This window comes from Ictidomys tridecemlineatus, chromosome 8 (genome assembly GCF_052094955.1).
Source record: "Ictidomys tridecemlineatus isolate mIctTri1 chromosome 8, mIctTri1.hap1, whole genome shotgun sequence".
In the NCBI taxonomy this organism is placed as follows: domain Eukaryota; kingdom Metazoa; phylum Chordata; class Mammalia; order Rodentia; family Sciuridae; genus Ictidomys; species Ictidomys tridecemlineatus.
The window spans coordinates 93,152,590-93,179,725 of record NC_135484.1 but is presented as its reverse complement, the minus strand read 5'-3'; positions in this window follow the sequence as shown (position 1 = coordinate 93,179,725).

Here is a 27,136-nt window from a genome sequence, read left to right as displayed (position 1 = left end):
TCTCTGGTTCCCTCCTCTAGCTGCCCAGCTTTTTATTGGGGAACAAGAGATTCAGGGGAGAATTCCATCCAATGAAGGTTGAGGGGGGACTGCACTCCAAGGTCAGGGTCAGTGATTGGGCCCCCCCGGGTCAGTGGTCAGGCACATCCCCACACGGATGGGCTCTCTCATCAGGAAAGGGCCGGGAAAGTTCCGACACAGCCAGAGCGCCTCAGGACCTTAACGGGAGTCACCCAATCACGTGTTAGAATGGCTTTCCACAATGTTACGTTCTAAAATTGGATATGTTCAAAAATGACATGTTCTAAAATCTTCAAGATGAAAAGAGCTTGGATCTCTGCATGATTACATAGAGGAGAGTCACCTTACTTAATTGAACACTTAATGCAAACTGTTGCATGAGCAAGAAATTAACTGATAATGTAAATTAATACATTTAATGTATTTACTACAACACCTTGTGACAATGAATGGTGCTCAAAGAATACTGTTAAGGTCTTATGAACTTGAATAGATTTTTTTCTTCAAACCCTAAGGAGTGAATATCAATGACCTCTAAAGATACTTTCTTGCCTGAGCCAACAGTTTTCTGAAATATTTTGAGAGCTCAGTCTGACTGAACCAGAAGCAGCTTCTGTTAACTTGAAGAAACCACCTCCCAAAAAAATCTTTCAGGAGTTGACAATAAGAAAATAATTTACTTCAACAGTTTTTCACCTTTTGTTCTGCAGCAAAAGATTTAGTTATTTTCTCCCTGTGAGGTAGGAATATGAGAAAATATCTTTCCCATCCTTAATCTGGTAATGTTTTTGTTGGTAAGGAATAAAATGTTCATTTTTAAATAGCAGATAAGACCCTGGAGAACTAATATGAATTCACTTATTTATTCAGCAATAACTCTATGTGCTGAGCACTGTACTACATACAAACAGAACACAGATTTCAGCATGGATGAGGGCACATGAACAGATAATTGTAGTACAGTCTGAAAAGAACTCAGATGGAAAGAACAGAAGCTGAAGGAGCACATAGTCGGGGCACCTCACCTGGATCTGAAGATTCCAAAAGAACTTCTTGGAGGAAGTTTCATTCAAGCTGAGAACAGAAAGACAAGTAGCAATGAGCGGCTTGAAGTCAAGGGAGGAAAAGAATGTTCCAAGAAAAGGGAAGAAGTGCCAAGACTTGAAAGCATAAAAAATGAGAAAAATCACTGAATCCTAAAAATGATCAGAAAGGATGTCAGGTATTTATTTTAACAAGTGATATATGGAAACATTTTTTGCTGGGAAAATTATATTGAAGCTGTTTTCCTTACTTGAATCTTTTTCTTTAAGTAGACACACCATATCACTATTAATAAGGAAGAAATGTTATAAAAAATGAAATCCAAACCCCATATTAAATGGATGCATGAAGAAATAAGAGGGGATGTAATGTAAATAGCTTGGAGGGGAGAGAGGCAGAATCAAGTGGGATTTATGACAGATTTGATTTCATCTTGGAGATTCTGTTTGAAGAATTTTTCTTCTATTGTGCTGTGTATGCCTCTAAGAGCTTCCAAGGAATGAGAGTGATGACTCTGAGATAATCTCAAATTCACAGTGCATGGTTCTTGCAAAAGCCAATAGGAAACTAGCAATTTACCTGAGGATGATGGGTGTTGGGGCAGACCCAAAATGGCTATATTTAGGCTCCCTTGAGGGAGATTTGGGCAAGCTATGAATCCGGTATGTTATGGTTAGTGTGTAGTCAAGGTCATAAACACTGATTCAGCATATGTACTCAAAGTCATAAACATTTGCTTGTAACCACGTGCCCACTGATGTAATCTGTTGGCAATGTGCCTTCTTTGTCTGGCCTGCAAATAAAAAAGGCCTATGGATAGGATACAGGGAGCCAAATGGAACTGACTGGGGACTAAATGGAACAGGCTCAGGGCTGAAACTGAAGCTGAAAGCTGGAGGTTGCTGTCACCTCTGAATAAAGCTTGTCTAACTTCCTAACCGCATCTTGCATCTTCTTCCACCTGATGAGTCCCAAACCTTGCTTTCTGGGTCTGAGCTCCCTGCCTGACAGTGAGGCTCTTGAAGAGTCCACTTCACAACACATATTTATATTCAGTTTAAATTCTCTGGCTATATGATCCTTTAAAACTGCATACATCACCATCCCTACAGGGTTGACAGAAGTAGCAAGTAAAGACATCTAGTTATAATGCATTTCAGATAAACAGTAAATAATGTGAATAACTTTTAGTATAATTTTGTCTTCAATATCTGGAAGTTCCACCCACTAGGTTTGAGAAATGTCTTGGCAGTGAGTCTGGAAAGTTTCCATAAATTAAGATTTTTGCCCAATGCTTGATATGTCATGCTTATACTACATTTCATGGTTGTCATGGAAAACGCATTCCTTGTTCCTATATGTTATAGAAATGTCCCAGACAGAGGCAGCTGGGGCTTGGTTCATAAGTTCCAGCTTGTGAGTCTGCAACCTGTACACTCAGAATAATGAGAAATTATACCCCATTTGATTCAAATGTATGATATGTCAAGATCATTGTACTGTCATGTGTAACTAATTAAAACAAAAAATAATAATAATAAAGCCTTATCAAGAGGGAAAGACTGGGCATTCTGATTCACATTTAATTCCTCAGGAGAAAGGAGAGGCACGAAGCTACCTAAAGATGGCTTGCTATGCAAAACTCTCTCTTCATCTTTTGTGGTTTCTTACATGGAAGTCAGTGTGCTAAAGTAATGCTCACAGGACTGTATGTGAGAGGGGGGTGTTTGCTCTTCCTTTCAGGAGCAAAGCACTGGAACATTTCAACTTGCAGCAAAAACAATGTGAATAATAGTAGAGGTTGTACTGCTTTTACTGTGGGCATGGCCTTACTCTAGAATTAAACACCCATATTAAGTTACTAGGTCTTTACAATCCACAAATGGGAAACCAGATGAGGAAACTAATCACAGAGGGCAAACAAGGACCCAATTCACACACTCTTAGTGGCAGGACCAGGTTGAGGACCTAGACCATTTGGCTCCTGTGCCTGTGTTAATTGCACCAGGCCACCTCTGAACCCAAAAGTTCATTTTGGAAGTTGCTCAAATGGACAGAAACTTGTGGAGCTGGAGGAGCCACTTTTGCAGTAGGGGTGGGGACTTGGAAGTATTTAGGACATTCCTATAATATTTCAGTGATGACAAAATACCAGGATTACTTTCCCAATCACAAAAGCAGGAAATCCTAAACATTTGTCATATTACAGGTTACATTTGGTACTTTACATACATTATGCATTTAATTCTCATGATCTATCATAATCACATATCTCTCTTTTAAACGTGAAATTAAGTATTAGAAAAGTTTAAATGAATCATCACGTACTAAGTAAAAACTAGCAATAGAAATCTTAGACTCAATTTGGGACCCACTGCCTCTGGAAAATTGTTCTACAAATATGTCATAATTGCATTTACTTGTAGTTTTCTTTTAGAACATTTTGTTGCTTAAAAGAGCTATAGATTTTTGAGATTTTACATTCAGTTACTGTACATATTGTGAATCCCTATTTTTGGACATTTGACCCCCAAAATTGAAGAGTCATTTCCTTCTCTAATTAAAGGAGGTGTGCAGTTTGAAAATGAGACTATTTTCTCTGTGATATATTATTGTAGTCATGCCTGACACTTTATTGACTTTGCGTAAAGTAGCTTAATTTAATGAGATGAGTACAATTTAAAAGTAACATACATAGATTACCCTTGGTTATTTACATTGCAGTGCACTATGTAACACATAGATTTTCCTAAGTTTTGTTTAAAAAATTTTAAAAAAACTGAATTCTGGTTATCACAAGCATATGCATGTATATATACACATATATAAAATTATATATATAGAACCTGACTGCTCACTCTGCTTAATACTATAAATGTATTCTTAAGAAATCCCAACTCAATAAAAGTCCTCCTATCTAATAATTCTTATAATTTAAAGCTGAGCCAAATGTGAAGGGAAGAAGTTGGAGACTAGGAATGTCAGACTTGCAGAACAAAATTATTTTTTCTACAAGAATTGAACAATATTAGGGAAATTTTTTTAATAAAATGAACACATCTTAAAATCTCCTCACAATATAGACAAAAATAAAATAAAATAAAATAAATGTATGTCAATCTCCCTTCTCTCCTTCCCTTGTTCTTCCCTTTTCCAGCTATTACTCTGTCAAGTATCTGGTGTGTATTCTTCTAAATATTTTTCCAGGCATCTATATACATGGGCACATTTATCTGATGATCTAACAATGCCATCCCTCAGTATTTATTCAAGAGAAATTAGAATGTGTGGGTACAAATACTTAACCACAAATATTTATAGCTATTTTAAAAGTAATAGTCAAAAAAATTTGAAATAACCTAAATCTCCATTAGAAGTTGTTAGATTAAAAATTGTAGAGTATTTATACTCTGAAATACATCTCAGCAATAACAAGGAATGAATTGCTGATATACATGACAGTCTATTGAATCTCAAAACAATTACTTGAGCAAAAGAAAACAAAACAAAAAATAGCTACAATATGATCCCATTTATATAAAACTCTAGAAAGTGCAAGCTAATCTAGAGTGTCAGAAGGTAGCAATGCTTGCCTGGAAAAAGGTAAGACATGCCATACAATGTGCATAGGGAGTTGATGTGTATGTATTTTTATATTTTCAAGTAAACAAAATGATTTTATTTATTATTTTGGTCAGACAAGTAAATACAGGCAGCAAAATCAATGAGGCATTTAAAATGAAACAAAGTTTCTTTTTGTTGTCCTTGTATTCAAAGCAGAATGAAGGTTCTACCATGACTTCTGGCATATAAGTTCCTAATTTCTTTTAGTTCCCAAACTTTTTGTCATTTATCTATTTAACAACCAAAGCACAACACTTGGACTGATAAGGTTGAGCCTTGGACTCTGGTGCAGCAGAGATCACGGTGGCTTATGGACAGCTTTTACCATCTGGGTAGAATTTTAACAGAACCTTCATGAAGAAATAGGATTTGGTTAAGATTTGGACATCAGAAAAATCATATGGTTAGGTTAACTATTATTTCCTTTCTGAATTAAAAGTCAAATTGCCTTCAAGGTGAGGAAGGAATGGTTTTTTTTGTTTGTTTGTTTTTTGATTTTTCACAAATTAGTAGCTAAACTGGTACTGTACAATTCTGGTTCTAACCCATTTTTCCAGCCCAATTTTTAATGATCTAAAAAAAAAAAAAAAAAAAAAAACCTACTCTCCAGCTAGATGCATTGATTTCTACAAATGTCTCACACTTGTTTTAGAAAAAGATTTGAAAATCCTAACATAATTTAAATCACAGCTCAATATTAAAGGGCTCTCATCTGCATTAAACTATGCATAGTTTAAAACAATTAAAAAATGAGAAATTGGGCTGGGCATGTGGCTCAAGCGGTAGTGTGCACGCATGGCATGCACAGGGCGCTGGGTTCAGTCCTCAGCCCCACACATAAAAATAAAATAAAGATGTTGTGTCCACCAAAAACTAAAAAAAAAAAAAAAAAATTATTCTCTCTCTCTCAAAAAAAATGAGAAATTTTGCAGTTGACATTTCAGAAGGAGAATAATAGGTTAGTTTGACAGAAATACAAAAATATAGATGAGAAATGAGAAGGACAGGGCCCTCTGATACCCCAATGTAATCCAATTGATTACATGACAACATCTGGCCAGTCTCACTTGTTACAGTGTTTAGTTAATAAGAGCATTCCATCTTTATTCTATATAACATAAACATTATATTGTAGTATATGATATTATTTGATCACTATTATTTCTTCTCTTGCCAATTTACTTCTCAGGCCCTAAGGTTAGGGACTTATCAAGAGACAGACTTGCCCATTAAGATGTGAGTGAAAAATTTAAAAAAAGATGTGAGTGGAGGGAATATATCTGTCACATCTGGGTAGAAGCTGCAAATACAACTTCATCATTTGGCTTGGTTATCTTGATTCTCTGCCCTCTGACAAGAAAAAGAACTGTCTCTGATAGAAAGTGCTCCTTCCATCTGGATCCCAGAATGAAAATATTTTGGAGCATAGCCAAACCTGAACTATACAGCTATAACTTAATCCAGCTCAGTGAAACCCATAGTTAACCTAAGCCCTCATGTTATGTGAACAAACCATGAGGTATTGGCTTTGTGTTATTGCAGTTGAAACTGACAGTTAAATTTATATTTTGTATTATTTTTGCATTATTTTTTATGGGAAAAAACTGAGAATGGCTAGATGTTGCTAAAACATAAAAACAAAATAGATGTTTTTACATTTTTTATAGTGAAAAATATTCGAGAGGCATTTGTTCTCATTTAACATTAAAATGATCAATTGAAATTTTTAATTTCTCTTCATTTATTTTATATCATATGCTCATAATTTCTAACAGTCACTGTCTATATATATATAATACATATATATGTATATATATACACTTTTTAAAACTAGATTGTGATATGTATATATATATATACACACACACACACACAACACACAGTTTTTCAAACTAGATTGTGATATATATATATATAGATAGATAGATAGATAGATAGATAGATAGATATAGATATAGATATAGATATATTACAATGTTCTTTCTGTTAGTATGCCTCATGTCTGCCCTTTGAGGAACACACTATGCCTTTCTTGCAAAGCTACTTGCTAGACAAACATCCTTGAAAGGAGAGTGTGGGGGAAAAAAAGTGTGGTTACTGCGTCTGATGCTACAAAATATGCTTTGGATATTTTTAAGTAGCAAATATAAGAAATATATATATATGAAATTTTATATAATCTAGTTTGGAAAACTGTGATTTGCTATATTAATGTGTGGAGTTCTAAATGTGAGCAATTTTTCTTTATCTATAAATGTCTGATCCATAATCTACAAAATTAGTATTTTGTTCTTTTGGTTCATTTTTCCAAAAATATTAATTTAGCTATCCTTATTAAGTCTGACCTGTTGCTTAGCTAAGAAAATTTAAGTGGCAATAAGTCCCAAAACTGTGGAACACAGATTTTATTAACAAATTCTTTACAAATGCAATCAAATGGATCTCAAAATACTCATTAATTTTTAAAGACCCAACTATTGAACAATAGTCCTTTAATATTTTTCTACAGTACTAATATTAATTGACATATCACATTGTATAGAAAGTGCATATTATGTGCTTTCACCACAAAAATTACAATGTGACATAATGAGTATGTTAATTAGCCAGTTTTCTACAATGTATGTATACTTCAAAATATTGCATTGTACACAATATAAAACAAGGTATTACCTTCATTATTTTAAGAAGACATTTATACTATCATAAGATTAAAGATACAAATATGCTTTGGATATTTTTTAAGTATATGTAGCAAATATAAGAAAATAATATTGACTTCTTAATATACTTTATCAACTGTTATTTAAAATTAAATATTATCCTTTGTTTGCTGTAGTTTCCTGGATGCCATATTAAAGATAAAGGACTTCATACTCACAGCCCACCAAGGTTTGGGAGCCCTCAAATACTTAGCATCTGCTTCCCTTGCCCTCAAGTACCATATGTAAATAGGCCCACTGGTGTTTGCACACATCATGTTTTGCAATATAGAGGAACTCTGAGATACTCTAGATGTTTTACAATGTTAGTATGCCTCATGCCTGGCCTTTGAAGAACATATCGTGACTTTCTTGCAAAGCTATTTGCTAGACAAACATCCTTGAAAGGAGAGTGTGGCAAAAACAAGTGTGGTTACTGCCTCTGATGCTAAATGTGCAGAATTATTATGAAGACCCTTTTCTATTTCATGGGATAATTTGAGGAGGATTGGTACTAGTTCTGCTTTGAGGGTCTGGTAGAACTCAACCGAGAATCCATCTAGTCCTGGGCTATTCTTTGTTGGGAGGATTTTGATGGCTGATTCAATTTTATTATTTGATATTGATCTGCTTAAGTTTTCTATATTCTCATGTTCAACTGGGTAGGTCAGCTGTCTCTAGGAATCTGTCGATATCTTCAAGGTTTTCTAGTTTATTGGAGTATGAATTTTCAAAATAGTTTGATAATCCTCTCAATTTCAGTAGAGTCTGTGGTTATATTTCCTTTTTCATCTCTATTTTTTTTTTAATACAAGTCTTCTCTCTCTTTTGGTTACTTTGGCTAAGGGTTTATCAATCTTGTTTGTCCTTTCAAAGAACCAACTCTTTGTATTGTTATCTTTTGTATTGTGTTTTATTCTCAATTCCATTGCTGTTGGCTCTGACTTTAATTATTTCCTGTCTTCTACTGATTTGGGGTGTAAGTTTGTTCTTTTTCTAGGCCTTAAGATATAACATTAGATTATTTATTTGTTATCTTTCTATTTTTTAAATATATGAACTCAGTGCTATAAACTTTCCTTTTAGAACTGCCTACATACTGTCCCAGAGATTTTTATATGTTGTACCATTATTCTCATTTATTTCTAGGAATGTTTTTTTGTTTCTCCCTAATTTCTTCTGCTATTCATTCATCATTTGAAATGTATTACTTAATTTCCAGATGTTAGAGTGGTGTCTGTTTTTTATCTTGTCATTGATTTCTAATTTCATTTCATTATGATTGATAGCTTATGAAAGGAATTATCTCTATTTTTTATACTTGCTAAGATTTGCTTTGTGACCTAAAAATATAATCTATTTTAGAAAATGTTTCATGCCTGCTGAGAAAAAAAGTGAATACAGTCATTGATGAATGACATTCTCTAGATGTCTGTTAGGACCATTTGAATAATACTATTTTTTAGCTCTGAAGAATCTTAGTTTATGTCGGGATGATTTATCTAATGGTGATCAAGGTGTGTTAAAGTCATTCAATATTATTGTATTTTCTATTTGATTATTAATATTGAGGTTTTGCTTTATATGTATACATGCACCAAATTTAGGGTATTTACTAATATTATCTCTCCAAACATTCTCAAGTAAATCTAAATAGACTCAAATTAATATGAAGTATCACTGAAAAAACATAATTCAAAATCAATTTTTTTTAAAGTATTAGAGTATCTGTTAACTTGGAAGAACTTTTGAAGATGATAAATTTTTTTTTCTAAGTCACAGCAGAAAGAGTGATGGACTAAACTCCATAAAATTTTAGTATCAGTTGATGTTCATATGTGTACAAAGACAAATAAGAGATTGGGAAAATATTTGCAATGAATACGATAATAAATGATTAATACCTTTGTTATATACAGAGATCTATTTTTAAAAGTCTCCCTATACTTAATAATGACCAGAGATGTCACAAAAGAAATTCAAATTAACTATTAAAATAATTAATTTTCAATAATAATCAAAGAAAGCAATATTGTTAATCAACAATGAGAGGCCATTGCTTGCCTATCAAATTAACAAGTGCTTTTAAATGACTTCATGAAATAAGAATATTCAGACCCTGCTGATGAAAGGTTCAAATGTTATAAATTTTCTAAATATCATAAGCTTTGTGTATAACTTTTTAAAAATATATATAGCCCATGATTCACTATTTCCTTCTTCTGGAATCCATTTCATAGAAGTTACCAACTGTACAAATGATTTTCCATTTTTAAGGAAGTCATTATAGCATTATTTCTAAGGGTGGAAAACGGGAATCAATCAAAATTTCTAAACTAGAAAAAGAGCTGAACAAATTCTGTTAAATCTATTAGGAAGAATGGATACACATTATTTGTAATTGCCCAAAATTTTTGAGTCTTTATCAAAATTAAAGTATTTTTTCAGAAATCTCAAGAAAAAATGAAAAATTCTAGTATGGGGACTTTAAAGAATACAAATCAAAGTTTTGTGCATTCATTTTTATTTAGGTACATAAGAGAAAAATACATCTCACATAAACAAAAAATCTAAAATAAATTATTCTTATTCTTTGTCTTCTAAATCTGTTTATTAAAAATATGAAAACATTTTTTAATACTGAAAAGTTCAATGCTTTCATGAATTAATGGTATAAATAATTAAAATTGTGAATGCTCATGCAAGCTCTACTTCATAAAACATTTGTTAAGAAAATTGTTGGTTAAAAATTGTGTATAGTAAGATTGATTTTATTCACCAATTTAGTGATAATTAACATGACCACACTTCTTTAGTTACATTAACCTAACCAGTATCAAAAAACTTTCAGTATTAAAAATAAGAATATATCTAAAAGTTTTCCTCCTTGTAAAAATAATAAAATGTGATTTCGAATTAGTAAAACAATTCAGAATTTCACTTTTAGGATAAAACCAAATACTTTTGAGTTCTTAATGGCACACCAGAAGTTCCATGATGTAATAACTGAAAGACATAGAATTAAAAAATACGAAGTGTAGCAGCAGATGTTTTGAAAAACATAACTGAAATAATATCAAAAAGGAACACCAAACATTGTTATCAATAATTTTTAGTATGACCTCATGTTAAAGGAAATGCTTCTTTCCTAGTACATATCTATGATCTTGATTATAAAGAAAAGAAATTTATTTCTCACAGTTCTGGAGACGGGAAAGTCCAGTACCAGGGTGCTGACAGATGTGACATCTGTGAAGCCTTGCTTTCTACTTCCAGCATGGCACCATGTTGCCGTGTCCTCTGGAGGGGGTGAACACTGTGTCTTTACACAGTAAAAGGACAGATGGAGCAGAAGGCGCTCTAAAGTCTTTTTTATGAAGTTATTAATCCCAAATGTGAGTGGAGAGCCCTTGTGACTTAATTATGTCCCCCAAGGCCAACTCTTAATATCACCACAATGGGGATTAAGTTCCAATATGAATTTGGAGGACAGGGGCACAAACATTCAAATTATATCCATCTTTTCAGAATGTTCTACAATAAACAAAATATTATTACTGGGAAATTCTAAAAATTCAAAATGTACCAGCTTCAAATTTTCTATTCTATGCAAAGTATGTTAATAAAGAATCACAGATTGAGAATTGAGAACCACTCTCCACTCCCCACCCCTGCTCAATTTCCTTTCCTGAAAGATTTTATGATGTCTAAATTTTTTCCATTGTTGTTTCTTTGAAATATATAAATACCTATCCAAACATATAATATCTTTAGTTTTATTTAATCAATTAAACTGAGTCATGATAACACACTAGTAATCTCTCTGACATTTTATTGCAATGAGTAGAATGTAGAGCAGAAGATTCAAATGAAGGAGACAGCCCTAGTGCTGAAAGACCCCCAACGATGTGATGATGGACATCAACAGTGAGTATTGCTTCTTCCCAATTTTAACTACAACCATCTCTGACATGCCACTCAATCATATTAAACTCCAGGATAATGAAATAAATGGTTTAGTTGCTATGCCTGCAATCATCTATTCAAAAAGATCTTATAAAAAATTCTCTAGGTCTACATCTATATTAATTACATTAAAAAGCCAAATCATATTTCTTATTCTTTATTTTTATATGATTTATTATACTAACTAAATGCATACTAGTTATCAGCTTCTTCAAATGTAGATTTGTTTAATTATATATAGGCATTATTTTTTTCCTCTTGTGGATGTAACAAATCATCACAAATTTGGTGGCTTAAAACAACAGAACTTATTATCTTATGTGTCTGGAGATTAGAAGCCAAATTAAGGTCAAAGTGTCCTAAGATTCCAATAAGGTTTTTCCTGAGGCTCTTGGGAAGAATCTGTTCCTTGCCTCTTACAGCTCATGGCCACATCACTACAGCCTCTGCCCCTGTCACAAGGTGATCTTGTCTAAATTTGACCTCTTGTCTTCCTCCTGAAGCACCCTAATAATTACATCTACTCAGATCATACAGGTTTGTCTCCTCATCTCAATATCCTTAATTTAATCACACCTGAAAAATCCTTTTTGTTATTTAAGATTAACTGGTTAAAGCATGGGCATCCTTGGGGACCATGAGTATAAATACAACAGTGAAGTATAAGTATTAACAAATCACTTGATCGTATTTTATTTATTAAAAACTGATTATAGCCAGGCACAGTGACACATGCCTATAATTCCAGCAGCTTGGGAGACTGAGGCAAGAGAATCACAAGTTCAAAGCCCCAGCCTCAGCAATTTAGTGAGTCCCTAAGCAACTTAGCAAAACCCAGACTCCAAATAAAATATAAAAGGGCTGGGGATGTGGCTCAGTGGTTGAGCACTCCTAGGTTCAATCTCCATACAAATAATAATAATAATAACAACAACAACAACTGTGGATATATAAACAAGATTATAACTTTATAACTGTACTGGCTATTAAGTAAAATCTCATATTCCTTTTCACTAGGTCATTAATCATCAATAATTTTAAATGGCATAAAATTATCATTTGGAAAGATATCCAAACCTTTCTTTAATGAGTTTTTTTCCAAATGTGTAAGGGAGTTTTTTCCTTTAATTTTTTTAATTGACACATAAAGATTGTACATATTAATGGTTTACCTTTGTGTGTGGGTTTTGTTCCATGTGTGGTTTTGATGTGCATTTACATTGTATGATTTTAATCAGGTTAGGCATATCTTTCTCCTCAAGTTTTTATCATTCTTTTGCAATGAAAACTGAAAATCTCATCTTCTAGCTTTTTGAAATGTGTAGTCCATTACTGTGGTCTGTAGTCATCCTACTGTTCAGTGAGCGTCAGAGCTCCTTGCTCCTATGGAATTGTTACTTAGCACGCATGGCTTTCTTCAGACTTTTTCCTTCTGAGTTTTTAAAAGACAATTTGAAGACTAAATATCTATGGGTTTCGGTAATTTATTCAGTGAAGGATGTCATTTAATTAAATTGTAACTATTATAGTTGTTGTAACTCTGCCTTCAGGACCCTTTAAAAATAAGAAAAGAATCAAATTGTTTCTTCTGATTAGAAGTAAGGGAATTGCTGGAAGGGAGTGGAAAGTAAGAGAGAAGAAAATAAAGAACTCTGCAAAATTTCTAATGTGCATCTGATTTTTGTCCCTCCTGTTAGTGTCAAGCAGCCTGGGTAACAGAGAAGCCTGGATTAGTAGTTTAAGCTAAAGAAAAAGTAGTATGCATACACCCACACTTTACAATAACCAGAAAACCCAGTGAAATTCAGGCACTGCAGAATGAACATCTCCTTCCATCACTTCTAACAGACATAGGTCAGAAAAAAGTGAGAACATGTGGTATTTGTCTCTCTGTGCCTGACTTATTTCACTTAACATAGCTTCTTCCAATTCTATCCAAGTTGTTGCAAATGACAGAATTTTACTTTTATTATTAGTATTCCATTTTGTATGTGTACTACATGTGCTTTATCCATGCATTAGTTCATGGAAGTTAGGTTGTTACCATTTTTTGCTATTGTAAATAGTGCTGCATTGAACTTGAGAGTGCAAATGTCTTTTCAACAGGCTGGTTTCATTTCCTTTGGATGTATATCCAGGAGTGGTACTGCTAGATCATATGGTACTTCTATTTCTAGTTTTTTGAGGAACTTCCATACTGTTTTCCATAATTGCTATACTAATTTACATTCCCACCAGCAGTGTGTTGAAGTTTCTCTTTCTCTGCATCCTCTTGCTATTTCATCTAAAAATATTTTACAGCCTGTAATTAGGATATAGTTAGTCAGAAATGCTTCCATTACCCTTATTATATTTATTTTAATTGTTTTGTAGGGTTTGTATAGGGCAGGTTCTCATCTTTCCATGATCTAGGTACTGTGAACATGAGGGAAATAAATAATAACTTATGCCAAAGACTTTAGGACAAAATCTGAGACATTCTCCAAAGCATCTGGAACTTGCACTAGAAACTTTTTAGCAGGTGCATGTATATTAAGATATGACATTAAAAAATAAACACATCAGATGAAATACCTGAAGAGAAATAGCAACAGCTTTTTCGAACTGTATTCCACACCAGTACTATTAATAACAAACCCTGTCAACACAAGGATTTAGATTTTCTGCTTTTGAAAAAGGAATGAACTAATAAGTCTTTTAGAGTACATGGTAACATTGACATGATATTGTCCATATTAGATATGAGAAAATGTTTACAGCTTTCAGTTGGGTTGAGAACTCAAGATCTTGGTTGAGTTTTTGCTGGCCACAAAATCTCCTATTGTGCAAACAAGATCACTTCAAAGGATATTATATATATTTAATTATATATGTATATTCAATTATATATATACGATTTTACATATATATGTATATATATATTTAATTTAGGATCTGAGTTGGTGGAATAAGATGTAGGGTAAAGAAGAAAACATTACAGCTGAATTTTGAAGGTCCACAGATCTAGAAAGTTAGAGATATGGATAAAAAAATGAAAGTTCAGGTGAAAGGAATACCAAGAGAAGAGGGGCAATGGTGAGAAATACCAAGTGAAAATGGAAATCACAGGGAGTTAGTTTGTTGGGTTATGGCGTATTGAAGGGCAGAGCAGATTGAAAACTGGGGAATGTTGTTCTATAGGCAGCAGTGAGCCACAATTCTTTTTGTACAAATGCTAACAGTATCTGATCTATACTTCAGAAAGATTCATCTGTGGGTAGACAGAATTAATATCTATGTTATTAATGAAATAATAAACACCAAGAAAAATACTGTGCATATGAGATGTCACCACACAAACATGAAACTCATAGATGCTTAATTTGGTATCCAAGATCTAAAGCAAAAAGCCTTCTACAGAGCTTGGACAGAGGTTACCAAGTTACCTCCCCTATGAAGGATGACCAGATATATGCAGCCCTGGGAGACCCCTACTGGCAACTAGGCCCTTAGATTATTCCTTATTCTACCTAAAACAATGTATGGAGAACTCACCCAATGAAAAGACCTGATTCTTCCAGCCTGGAAGAATCTGTCATTTCACTAATTATAGGAGTCCAATTTGCAGAAACTATTCTTTTTGCATGAACAATAGAAGGCATATTAAACTCTCACCTAACAGCTGCTGTTCAGATATTGAGAAGAATGCCTGGCACCCAGTATACCCTAACATGTCATTGCTCTCGCCCAGTCTCTTAAAAATAGCAGAGAGTCATGAGAAAATGAATCACTGATCTAAACTAAATTTTCTAAAAGTTCCAATTAAATACAAACTACTTTCAATAAGCTCCTCCCCATCAAGATTATGATGTTATACATTGTAAATTCCCTTCATTATAGAGGTCTACTTGAAACCTTATTTCCTTTTCTATCTTGGAAACCAATTAATTTCTAGCATTCATTTTGTAGCACTGATTGATACTTGAAGTTGGAAACTCTCACACCGTAACCTCCAGCTCATACATGAATTTGACCTCTTCTGTCTTTCTCCCACTAACCATACTCACCTAGAGAACAGATGGCGATGTGTTTCATATGTTTCACATCCCTATTACCAAAGAGGCACTTTGGTCTTTCTCTGCTAATTGTTCTTATTGTGCTTTTCAATGTCTATTGGTAGTTATCAATGGTGCTTTAAAAATTGGTCACTAATTGTATATTGCTTATAAAGGGAAAATGTTTTATGAGTCACTTGCAGATCTTGAGAGTATTCTATGGTGGGAGTTATACTAACAAAGCTAGAAATTCTAACTTCCTTGTCCTTTCACTCTAAACTAGACCACAAGGATAGCAGATTAGATGATTTTTCTATCAGCAGACCAAGTGCTGTTTTAATTCTTTTTGCCATTTATAATCATAGGCTTTACAAATGAAGTAAAAGGAATACAGCCAGATTGCTGTTCATATGGACTATTCAGAAGCCTGAATATATTAAAATTGATGTATTGTGTTAAGTAGACATGTTATTTAATAAATTTCTGAGTCAAGTTTTACTTATTATGTTTCCCTATAATTTGAGAAACTTACAGGGGTTTGGAAAAGAGAAAGGAAAATGCAACATAATGAAGCCAAAATCGATCATTGGGGCTATTTTTGCATATCTAAAATGGAGAAATAATAATTCTGTGGATGATGATTATATTACTGGTGATAATTGCAAAGCTTTTTGGATGATTAGCTAGAAGATACTAATGATTTCTAAAATAAATATTTCAAAATAAAATTTCATTTTTGAGACCATCTACATTTTAAAAGCAATATAATGAGACTAAAATAAAAAACAACCTTGAAATTTTTGTTTTTCTTAATAGATCACAATTAAGCTTTATGATTGTTCCAGGCTTGATATGCTTCTGTTTAATTATCCTTCTCTCCTTGTCATCTGCTCCACATGTATTACCACTAAGAAAAAAAATTTATATGTACAGTATAAAAATAATGGCAGCCTCTTACTCAATGCCTTCTACATGAAGACTACACAAGGCACCCTACACGTGTCATTTCATAATAACCTTACAAAGCTGTTGCTCTTGGACCCATTTCATCTTAACTAAAAACAAGTTTGTTGAGGTTGCATGATGGTAAGTGGAAACTCCAGGATGCAAATCCAGCTCCAATGGGATTATTAGATTAATTTCTATATATGTAAAAAGAGATTTATTACTAAATAGTATTAAATTAACACAACCTGTTTCTCATCTTTTCCTACATCTCCTAGTCTTTCTCCCCTTGGGAAAGTGTTTTCCAGCATAACTTCTACTTCTACTTCTCTACACTCTTCTTTCCCCCCTCATTAGCTATGAATAGTACTGTCAGCTGAAGTTCCTGTGGAGCTCTATGGACATTAGCCAGCAGAATTTAACTTAGTAATTATCAGAGCAGTCCTGTTTCTCAATAACTGGCTACGTAACAGATCACTGAAAAGTTATTTTACTAATTGCATGCTTTGGGGAGCCCACCCTCAAGTAATTCTGTTTAGTGAAGCCAAAAAGAGGCCTAAGATTCTGTCTCTGACAGAATTCTCATTTGCAGCAAGTTTGGAAACCACAGGCTAAACCAAAAGCAGACTTAAGAGTCAATATTTCCTAAGGCCAAGATTAGGAATGACTCAGCTGCACACTGGAATCACCTTTTGAGATATTTTAAATTCTGATACTCAAAGACTTTTCCAGATTAATCACATCCAGATGTCTGTGGATGGGACCTGAGATTCAGCATTTTTTAAAGCTCCCCAGGTAACTACAAGGTAGAATCAAGTAGAGACCCACTACATTAAGGAGTGGAAATACTCAATCTGGCTTTGTTGTTTTGCTTATTTGCTGGTTCACTCTTTATTTTCCCTTGATCCACTCTTGGGAGTCAGTTGTCACCCTGAATGTGATGACATATTTATATAGTCTATAGCTCAAATGTTGCTACAGCAGTAATCAGAGAACTGGGTCTTCTGTCTCTGAGTGGCCTGTCTTCCACTGAACCAAAATATTCAAGTGTCCAAAATTGAAATGTGTAAGAAAAATATTTTTTATTTCATTCATTTATCTAACAGATTTTAAGCTGATTATAAACACTTTCAGTCATTCAAAGAAATGTAGATAATTTCCTATTTCTAATTTTCTTACATACATCCACACACAAACTCAGAGATATACATGCACAGAGAGTTGTGTAGTCTTCCTTAAGCCGGGTGCCATGGCGCATACCTGTAATCTCAGGCAATTTGAGAAGCTGAAGAGGGAGGATCACCACTTCAGAGCCAACCCCCAAAACTTGGAAAGGCCCTAAGCAAGACCCTGTCTCAAAATAAAAAAATAAAAAGGGGGCTGGGGATATAGCTCAGTTGGTAGAGTGCTTGCCTTGCATACATAAGATAAACAAATAAATAAAAATAAAAGGGGCTAGGGATGTGGCTCATTGGTAAAGGGTCCCTGGGTTCAATCCCCAGTACCAAAAAAAAAAAAAAAGTGTTTAAAATTTTATCTTCTTATGCATTTTAGGACTGTGATGAAAAGAAGGCAGGATTGTTAGGAGCTCTAGACTCCAAATAACTTTTCCCATTTAGTCTATGTGAGATTAGACATACAGTAAATAAAATTAAAATCTCAAATATGATTAAAAGTCCCACAGTGTTTTTACTGCGTTTTCTTCTTTCCTGATTCCCAAAAGGCAGTAGAGGGTAAAAGCTTTAGGTTGAGTTGGGGGATAACTCAGACTCCTGAGGGAAGACATGAAACCACCACTGACGGTGACAGTGACCTTACAGGGTCAGGCAACCAAATCTGATGAGGTGACAAAGAAATGAAGGACTATGAGCCATCGTAATCCTGCTGGTGTTTTGTGTAACAGTTTTGAATATACTTTTTACCTAAAATGGACCCCTCACTTCTGGTTCCCCCACTTAATGTATCTGAATCTGGTTCAAGGTGCTGTAAAATCACCTCAAGAGTTGAGAGTCTTTCCTCGGTTTCTGTCATAAGAACATAAAACAGGACAGCAAAAGTGTGACTGGTGATTGGGAAATAGAGAAAAATTGAAAATTATCTCCAGTTTATGTCTAAGTCAATTTAAATCAGGGGATGGGGCCCAAACTCAACCAGGACAAGCTCACAGTTTTATGATCCAATTCAAAATGAGTTTTAAAACAAATTTAGAACCTAAGAGGCAATTTAATTCAAAATTCCTCTAGGCAGAAAACCAATGGGACTTTAAAACACAGAAAAATGCAAATAAAAGGGCAGATTCAAGGGTAAAAAATATTTTACAAGTTCCAGTGACAGGACAAAAATTCTATTTAAATATAGGAGACTAAGAAACTGACATTGTACAGCATTTTTAAAAAGAAGTACTAAATTGAGAATTAGCAGATCCTTAGAGAGATTTGGCTCTGCCAATAACTAACAGCCCCGAGCAAGTCAGAGAAAAGTTTCTGGGCCTATGCTTTTTCATCCTTAAAAGAAAGGTAAGGAATAATTCGCATCTTTTACATCACCCAAATATTTGGTCCTGTGTCTACTCAGAAAACACATTTTGAATGGTCTGAAAGTCCTAAGCATTTGATTATCTTATAGGCTAAACTGCTTTAAAATCAAATTTGATACTTATAATTCCTGCTCCCTTTAATAGACTAAAACCCAACCTGAATTCACCCTATTTAAACAGAAATTTAATAGTGCTCTGCTGAAAAGCAGGAAGTATCCAGACTTGGGAAAATGTTTTAAGATTTAAAAAATATTTCAAAATTGTTTCTCCTTAATGCCATATGTCTCCCCAAAGTCTTTTCATTAAAAAGGACCATGGAACCAAATAACTATCCCTGGAAAGAAGGAATTTTACTCATTGATGAATGGCTTCCTTGGAAGTTTAATGAGCATTTCATTCCTCTTGCAACTTCCTCATTCTCTCTGAATCCCTTTTCCCACCTTCATTTTGCCTCCCATCAACAGAAAGTCTTCTCTTAACCCTCAGTTTCTTCCTAAGTCTGTAGCTCATGAAATTGTTTTTTTCCACTCCTGTAAGCGTGGCCTCTTTCCTCTAATTGACTCCCCTATTTAATATCATAGAGGCTACGACTTTGCTCTACTAATGAGAAACTCATTAGCTATCTTGAGGCTTATCAGAAATTGTGTGCTTATGACTTATCGTCTAATGTTACAATAACTATCCAGTTTTCAAATGAATAAAGACTCCTGATTTACCGTGCAACTCATAGAAGCTGAAAGGTGAATCCTACTGCGAGTCTCCATTGATTTAGAATAAAGCGCTGAGAAGCTTACCATGTAATTCTATTGTAAAATACTATTGATTTACTCTATGATATATAGAAGCTCATGGTGTAACTTTATTGTGAGTCTCTTAATCACCGTACAATAGCATGAAACTAACTGAGTCACTTTATGGTGAAACTTTCTGATTTAATATGGATCCCAGAGGATTTTGTTGTCTTTCTCTATGGTAACAAAACTTTGAATTTTACTAATCTCATGTATAACTAATTAAAACAAATTTTTAAAAAAATTTAAAGTATTAATCCACTTTGAATTTTACTTAGAAGCCCTTCTGTAACCTGAGCTGTGGCGTTAACTAAACATGGACAGTAGTGAGCACCACTGTTTCTACATGGAAGTCATGAAAAAGGAACCTCAGTAGGGCATCTTCCAGGTTCAGATGTGTGCTATAAATCTTGTTTTTGCAAAAAAAATGACATATTTCATCCTTATCAAAAATAATTAGTGCCAAAGTATACAGTATAAATATGCCAAATCTGAAAGGGGAAATACCAGTGTGTTTTAGAAATAAATGAAGATTGAGTGTAGATTTGATTAGCCCATATTTTATTTTCTATTTTAAAAGTCTATCATTATTCAAACTATAAAAACTACATAGTACAAAATAAAGTAAATTATTATTCTTGGGATGATTTTTTTTTTTTTTTTTTTTGCTTTTGGGAAAATAGTACACTATCTTTGGTAGGATTTTCAAATTTCAAAATTACATTAAAAATCTGTAACTTATATAAGTTGTATAAGAAGAAGCTATAACTTACCTGTTTCTTGGCATAAATATCATATTAATTTATAATTTTTTTCTAAATTTAATCATAGATATTCTGTAGGAAAGAATTTTTGTTTAAAAGGTTATCATAAATCTGTTACTCTTAGAATAAGCTTGCTTTCCTTGAAATCTAATAAAATGAGCTCTTTTCAGAAAAAAACCTCAGTGTCAAACATCATTTTTTGTATATGTTAGGTTTTTGTCCTTTGTATAAATTATTCAGATTTGTCTTTCTTTTAACCCTGCATATTTCTCTTATATCTTATTACAAAAAAATGTATTTAGTAGTAATAAAATGAGTGAATAGACCTGCATATCAGTATTTTCTATTGTTCAAGATATTTGTCGTGATACAGTGTGTTAGCAAGATTCCTTTCAACTTTACAGGCAGATGAAAGTCCTGGGATTCCTGGGATTCCTCCAGAAAGTTCCATTTGTGAATGCTGACATCTTTTTACATGTGTACAGAATATAACTGTGAACAATGATATTTACGGACTGCTTGAATCAGATACACCATTATATTTTCTGTCAGTCAAAGATTAAAAGCCTTTGAAATCTATTGCAAATAGTAAATTTTTAAAAATCACATTCACTCAAAAAGTCTTCCTTATCCTGTTTAGAGCAATGAAAAATACTGAGAATGTGAAGGAGGAAAACAAACCTAAAAACCAGAAGACATAGAGATAGAATGGCTACACCTAGACCCACTTTTGTTTCTCTATGTACTTCCCACCATAACTGTCCCTAAGAAATTATTATTTTCAGTTGTAATTCCCAACTGGGAAGGTCTCTAACTGTATAGACAAAAGTAAAGAGAAATTCATGTTGTCTCCATTGTCACAGATATTAATAATTCTTTAGTTCACCCATACATATTGAATGTATGCTTAATGAAAGCCGGGTACTATTTTAGTGGCTTTTCATGCATTTGATAATTTAATCCTCATATTAGTAAGTTTTCTGACTTTTGACTGAGAGAGAAGCTAAGCACAGACATTCTTAAAAACCTTCTCAAGGACTCAGTGAGTTGTAGAAGTAGAACATCAACTGAGGCCATCAAATTCCAGAGACTGTTCTATCTGACCCTACAACTAGTCATCTTCAATAGGCATAATAACCAAGTGCTTCTGCAAACTGTAGCCCTGGATTCAATCACAGCATCACAAAAACAAACAAAAACAAAATAAATTGTACTTTTTGTTTTTATGAGGAAGGTTACATCTATTATGGAAATACACTTTTGCCTGTCTCTCATTTGTGTGTGTGTGTGTGTGTGTGTGTGTGTGTGTGTGTGTGTGTGTGAGAGAGAGAGAGAGAGAGAGAGAGAGAGAGAGAGAGAGAGAGAGTATCTAAAATTAATAATGTATTTCAGAATCCTTTACAGGAATGTGGACAAAGGCAATGTGTAAATTATGTTTTCCTGTTATGAGTACATATTCAGACATGGCTGTTTCTGTCTTATGAAAAAAACTGAGCTTATTATTAAAGAGAAGCAAGAGGCATTGCCTAACTCTACCCAGTACCAAACAAAAATCACAGAAGCTCTTGATCATGCAAGAATTTTCCCTCCTGGGACAATCAGACAGTGCAATAAGGGTAAATGTACTGCTAACATTCTGTTCTTAACAATAACCCAAGCCAAATAAGGTGGAAGGCATTCAATCAGAGACCATTTTTTATAGTCTCTCCCCTTCCTAAAAGGAGTAAGTGATGAAGTGAAGTGAGATCATTCACATGTCAAGAAGCTTTTAACTGTCTTCGCTGCAAACTTGATTAATAGTCATCACAGTACACCTAATAGCGCTGCAGATAACATACTTTTTTGAGGCACGTAAAAGCCTTCCTTGGGTATTAAGAAGATATCCCAGGTGTGAGAACAGCTGTTTGGCTTCTGTTGCAGTTTAGAATAACAAACGTTAGCCCCCAGGGGCACAAGAAAGGAGAAGCATGGAAGTCACATCTTGAAAGCAGCAGAAGCCTTTGAGATTTTTTTTCCCCCTTAGATTCCAGGCTTATGAAAATCTCTGTGAACCACTGGATGGGTCTTGATCTTGCAGGACAGTGCTTCTCAAACTTAAGCATGCAGAGAAAATGCCTGGAGCACTAGTGGAATTGCACATTTCTGGGCCTGAGGATTTGCATTTCTACAAATCTCAAAGCTCAAGTGATGCTTCAGTTGCTGCAGGACTTCTCTCTGAGCCACTTTGAACAGGGATGATCTAGGGCATTCTTGCCAACACTGATTCCTGACACTACCTCACTTTCTCACTATTTTCTCTCACACCAACAAGACAAAGAAAGAAGAGCTCTGGTAAACATGAAAAGTGCAGTAGCAATGATTAACTCCTGATCAAAATGAAACAAGACCATGAGGTCACCGAACAACAGAAAGCATCCCAGACTGAATACCTGTGTATCCCTGAATGGAGGGTCCATTTTATCCCACCATTTCCATAGATCCCAATGATAATAGGTGAACTTACCAATTAAATCTTTGTTGTCTCATACTATTAAGAGAAGCAAAGAGGAGTTGAAGGAGAGTACACAAGGCATCCAAATCAAATGCTCATGCTTTCTGCAGATTTCAGTCAAGAAATTTCTTTAATCTCCACTTGACTTTATTTAGGCTTCTGTTATTCCAACTCACAGCAAAGTTTTCAGTCAAAGTTTTAATCGAATGATTAAATTATACACTCCTTTAGTGTCACATTTTTAAAGGAATGTCCAAAAGAATTAACACATTTGTGAAGCTTCTTAGCAACATGATCTAACTTTATGTGTAGTTTTCTTAAATTAAAAAAAAAAAAAAGAGCCAGGCATTGTGGTGCCTGTAATCTCAGTGGCTTAGAAGGCTGAGGCAGGAGGATCACAAGTTTAAAGCCACCCTTAGCAATTTAGTGAGGTCCTAAGCAATTTAGCAAGACCCTGTCTCAAAATAAAAACATAAAAAGGGCTGAGGATGTGGCTCAATGATTAAACACTCTGGGTTCAATCCCTGGCATGAAAGAAAGAAAGAAAGAAAGAAAGAAAGAAAGAAAGAAAGAAAGAAAGAAAGAAAGAAAGAAAGAAAGAAAGAAAGAAAGAAAGGAAGAAAAGAAAGAAAAGAATTATTTTAACAAATTTGCTGCTGTGAATAAGGAAGCCACCCTCATTTAATAGATGGGTAAATTGTGGCTCCAAAAAAAAAAAAATAGGTTATTTGTTCAAGATCACACGCCAAGAGCATACAGAGATAGCAGGCCTGCTGTGAGCCTTAATGTGTGGGGGGAAGGCAAGCCATAGCTAAAGCTGCCAGTGGGCCACTGAGGCCCTTCCCTGGATAGAGGATATGGCAGAGACTGAGAGGCTTTATGGTGCCAGAAAGAGCCAAAGTGGCACTGGTTCACAGGAGGAGGGATCTAAGGGAGGCCCTGATTATATGACGAGAATAGACCGCATGTCCCACCAGCTCTCCTAGGCTGAAACCATTGATAGCTGCAGATGATCTATGACCAGGCATGAGAAGGAATTTCTCCTAAAGGGAAATCAGTGAAAATTCAAAAAAAAATAGTAGAGGACCAGCAGTAGAGTTTTAGTTCAAAATGCTAAGGAAGAGATTATGAGTTGGACAACTGGATGAGTTGAGATCAAGGTGCCTCTAGAACATTCAAGTGTAAGTGCATTTTGAGACACTGATTCAGCAGTCATGTGCATGTAGATAAAAATTTAAGGTGTGGGACTTACCACTGGTGCCCACTGGTTTTTCTTAACATTCCACAAGAATTCCCTCTACCCGGCCCATCCTTATTTTAATGGCGACCAAGTTTGTACAATGTGACTCCTCCCTTCCAGGTGACAGTTAACTGCATAAGGAATAACAAAGCCATCCAAATTGAAGGAAGGAATTTGGAGTTAAGACTAAGAGTATCTCAGTTCAGATAGATTTCTTGTTGAACATAAAGGATGCACATTTGGGCTGCTGTTTCATTTTCCACCATGCCAAGAAATAAAGCAAGCCAGTCTACAGCAAGGAAGAGAGCATGATACTAGCATAAACAGAAACACAGAGATAAGAACGAGGAGGAACTATGTTTTGTATTACTTCCAGTTCTTCAGTCCCTAGTCAGAGCCATTCCTAAAACCTGTATCTAAGGTGCCAGGGTCCAGAAAACATCCTTTTATCTCTACCAAAAAAAAAGAAAGAAAGAAAGAAAGACTCCTTCTGTTTAATCAAGTTCATTTTGAGTTCTATTACTTCTAACCCAGAGTCTTAAAAAATGAACCATAGTATTCACAATGTATATGATGGTATGAGGACACATTTTAGAACAGGAGGATCAAGCATGGAAGGATCCTGAAAAATGGTCAACAATAAATTCCAGGCAGAAAAGCGTTCACAGGAGATTGTAAGCAATCTGAGAAAGAAGAAAACCTAGAGCCTACAGCATCTTCATTTCAAGAGAAAACCATTCCTACAAAGAGGCAGAAGTGAATGGTGTCAAATCCTGCCTGTCGACTGGTCGCGAAACATAAAGAATGAGACATGGCCCCTGGATTTAACAGGAGGCCGTTTCCTGTTAACCTTGGTGAGAGCAATTGGAGTGTATTAGTGGAGGAAGAAACTAGAATGTTTAAGGCAGAGGTGAGAAGCTGTGAGGAGTAAATAGTAAGAAGTCTGATGAGGATACATAACACAACAATGAATCTGATTTTTAAAAGGAGAGAAGTGAGAAAGGCACATGAGATTAATATTTTTTTCTCTTGGTATGTGTGTGTGTGTGTGTGTGTGTGTGTGTGTGTGTGTTATGTATCTGTGTCTGTGTGTGCTACACACATTAGATATGTCATCATGTTTAACTTCTGATGGAAAAGAAACATACTAGAGATACAGTAGAAAAGAGGTACCTGAAGAGGCCACAGGGCTGAGCTCTTGAGAGTACTGAGGACTCCTCTTGCATTGCAAGCGGAAGAAAAGAAGAAAAGCGATGAAGCTGAAGTAAGATGCTCTTTCGCTGACGGAGAATTAAGGAAGCAGGACTGCCTGACACAGCGCTGTTAGTGTTAGCTTTCTTTTCTTCTTCTTAGCCACACTTTTTTTTTTCCTTTTCCAAGTCCTAGAGGCATGGGATCTGATGACTCCCATCATCTGGGGGGAATGTAGTTAGAGCTGAAGAACTCTGTGGTTCCGCCAAGGCCTTGGTATTATTTGATCATGTCACCTCCCTCTATGCTGTTTTGTTCTTCTCCTCAACACACAGACTCTGTGTTACATTCGCAAACACTTACAAATATGAGTTGGAAGCTCATCATGGGAGGCAAGCATGTTGTCTAGTTTTGCATCCATTTACCTCCTCAATAATGTACACAAGAATGGCTCCTAAAAATAATTATTTAATAACTAGAATAGAAATGCTACTTGTTATCTAACTGAAAAGCAATTCAGTACCGATAGTTCTTTTTCATTTCAGACATTGTCATAATTTCTATCGACATTTTATAAAAAGTGGGTTGATGTATGTTTTTGGTGATCAGAGGAAGAACCTAGCACTTCATATAATTTGTTCAACTTGGAAATGTTTCAGAGGTTTGTTTTAATAATCTGATTCACTTAAATGACCTACAAACAAGTAGCATAATATATATTCTTCCAGCATTCTTTTCACAGGTTAAAATTTAAAATTAACCACTTTATATTTAAACAACCATTTTGGTAGGGTAAAATTTAAAAAGAGCTTTTTTAGATTTCTTCAGACCTGTTTATTCCAAATCCAATGTAAAGCCATCCAGAATTTAGGAACCCTGGATTCATTTCAGGCAGCACATAAAGCAGATGATGTTTCCACAGTTTCACATTCCTAATGTCTCCTGAACACACCCTTCAATGTCAGTCATATTATATCTTTCTTATGGTCTGTCTCCTCTCCTCTCTGATATTAAGCCTGTATTTAATATCTGTTAACCTAAATATACTCACATACAAGTCATATGATTGGAAATGTCTGTATGATGTTAGTCTCCCTAATACATCTTCTCAATTTTCATTCATTTATGATCTGGTTATTTTCATGTTTAATAGTAGACTTTGTGATGAACATTGAGCCACCATGTGATAACTGTTCAATGGTGCACTGCTGCCCTCTAGCTTACAATTCAAAGGTTCTCTAAAGTCTGAAAATTTATTCAGAAAATCTTTTGTACATGCATGATAAATTGATGGCCATTACTTTTATGTAAATCTTAAGTTAGCAGTGCTATGAAAATTATATTTATAGAGTTATTAATTTCTTCCCTTTCTATGTGGAATTAATATGGTCAGCTGAACAATATAAATTTAGAAAAAAAAATCCTGTTTCAGCTCTTCTCATGTTACCTGTAATTATAGGTTTACATGACTTTTCCTAATAAGGATATGAGTTCCAAGAATAAAGGTCACAGGTCTTACTTATGTTTGCATTTATAATTCTTATTCTTTGCAGGTGTTCCAGAATTCAGAAAAATGTCAGTCAATGCATATGGTATGAGCATAATTCAGTGCTATGCTTCTACAATATAATACACACACACATTCATATACCTGGACACAGTGAGAGATAGAGATGAATACTCGTGACAATCAATGATTTATGGTTTTTATTGACCCTCAAATTTCTGCTTTTAAATGAACTTCTTTAAATTTTCTGCTTCTAGAAACCCTTGACGAAACACAATTT